Raw genomic sequence first — 2204 nt, 5'->3', positions numbered from 1 at the left:
ACATGGAAACAAACAGAATAATATTAGCGTAGATGCCATTAAATTTTATGCAGAGTTATAGATCATGATAGATGTTTCTGGTTCCGGCAGACCTAACTAAAGCAGCCTAATTGTGAGTTGATGGATAAATAGATGAGTCTTTAGTCTAGACTTAAACTCAGTGAGTGTGTCTGCATCCCGAACAGTGTCCCGAATAGTATTCCATAGTTTAGGAGCCAAACAGGAAAAGGATCTACCTCCTTTTGTGGATTTCGATAGTTAATGAAAAGGACTGTGACAATGTTATGACCGCTGAAAAGAATTGTAGTCCATGTATGCTTCTGAAGACCTTTTAAATTTACACTGCAAGACAAGCAAGCCAAAGGTTTTTTTATATTAAGGAAGGTCTGAGCAAGTGACTTCAGCACAGGGCAAGTGGTGCGCCGTGATTGTATAGTGGTTAGCATCCGCATTATGGCCGCAGCAACTCCTGTACAAATCCGGGTCACAGAAGCCTTTTCCAGTAGATGAAGAAATCAATCTCCTTTTGCCACCTCTGCTCACCCCAATACTTCATTTGGGTGTGTGCATGGCTGAAGCTCTGCGGTATGCTGTGTTTTACCCATCCAGCCAAAAAAGTACAACTGTGCAGACATGTGTAGTTGTGGCTGAGTAATTAAGGCAATGGGCTTGTAATCCACTGAGGTCTCCCCATGCAGGTTCAAACCCTGCTGACTATGGTTGCTATCTACTAAGCTTTTACTTTCCTCTCTTTGTTTAGAGTTGGTGTCACTAGGATGCATTAATAATGCCTTTGTCCGTGTCTATGTACAAGCTTCTTTTTTTTTTCAATTTCACTTGCCGACCTGCATCTCGTTTCGAGCCTGAAGTGGGAACATTTCTAAAAGGCCCAATTCGTCTCTTTATTTGTACATACATTTCAGGCAGTAGGAGCTGTGGCTTGGGTAACCCCTGATGACTTAAAGGCCTTAACTAGCACAGGGCAAATGGTGTACCATGATAGTATAGTGCTTAGTACTCTGCGTTGTGTCTGCATCAACCCTGTTTTGAATCTGGGCCATGGCAGCCTTTTCCGGTAGGTGAAGAAATCAAACTCCTTTTGCCACCTCTGCTCACCCCAATCCTTCATTTGGGTGTGTGTGTGGCTCAAGCTCTGTGGTGTCCTATGCTTTAGCCATCAAGTAAAAAGCATACAAGAATACAGACAGGTGTAGTTGTGGCCGAGTGGTTAAGGCGATGGACTCGAAATCCATTGGGGTCTCCCCTCGCAGGTTCGAATCCTGCCGACTACGTTTCCATACTGTTGTGCTTTTTCTATCCTCTCTTGGTTTATAGTGGGTTTCACTGGGATGCATTAATTATGCCTTTAGCTGTGTCTTTGTTCAAGCTTCTTTTTTTTCAAAAACCACATCTTGTTTCGAGCCTGAAGTGGGAACTGTTCTAAAAGGCCCAAGTTGTCTCTTTATTTGTCCATACACTTCAGGCAGTAGGAGCTGTGGCATTGGTACCGCCTGAAAACTTAAAGGCCTTAACTAGCCAGCTCAAGAGTCATGAAAGGTTGCCTTTCTGCTGTGGTTTTGGAAGATGACTGCTTTTATTTCCTCAAGAGAAGCAAGTCTTATGTCCACGCAAAGTTCCTCCACTCAAAGAGCTGTTATGTACTCTGTCAGAGCAATAAAGCTATTGTGTTCTCATTATGACTTTCTAGTAATAATTACTCTGCTCTCTTGACCAAAAAAAGAGTTGGCAAGCTACCATGAACGGATCCCAGCCTTTTATTTTTAGCATTCCCAATCTGCCAAGAGCAGCTCAACACTCTCAATCCTTATTGTTTGTAGACTTCATGACGAATGAATTTAAGATTAACTGGGTGTGTGTGCTTTTTGATTGAAGTGCCTTTATGTTCCAGGGGGTTGGGGAAACCCACAAGAGCCAGGATGGCTAAATTGGTAGAGCATCAGAATTTTAATCTGAGGGTCCAGGGTTCTTTTACCTATTCATAGTGACCCTAAGCTAGCTGCTACATTCCCCTACTAAATTATCAACCACTTGCAGTTATGGATGTGTGTAACATCCAAAAGGTGTTATATGCCTGTCTAATTTCTTCACCATGGGATTTAGGTTTCGCCACTGGAGGGCTAGGTGGCAATCTCAGTTGGGAAGTGTGACTGAGCTGGCAGAGGTGCTGCTTTTAGAGCACCACT

The 2204-nt window shown here is 43.1% G+C and overlaps 1 non-coding gene across 1 annotated transcript; it reads left to right on the top strand.

Moving 5' to 3' along the window:
- The first annotated feature begins 1210 nt into the window (after positions 1-1210).
- Positions 1211-1292, top strand: trnas-cga (transfer RNA serine (anticodon CGA)). The gene has a single exon. It is a non-coding gene; the product is annotated as a tRNA-Ser (tRNA).
- The last annotated feature ends 912 nt before the right edge of the window (positions 1293-2204 follow it).

This window comes from Myxocyprinus asiaticus, chromosome 18 (assembly GCF_019703515.2).
Source record: "Myxocyprinus asiaticus isolate MX2 ecotype Aquarium Trade chromosome 18, UBuf_Myxa_2, whole genome shotgun sequence".
NCBI lineage: Eukaryota > Metazoa > Chordata > Actinopteri > Cypriniformes > Catostomidae > Myxocyprinus > Myxocyprinus asiaticus.
The sequence above is the reverse complement of the archived record's forward strand: the minus strand, read 5'-3'. Positions and strand labels throughout refer to the sequence as shown.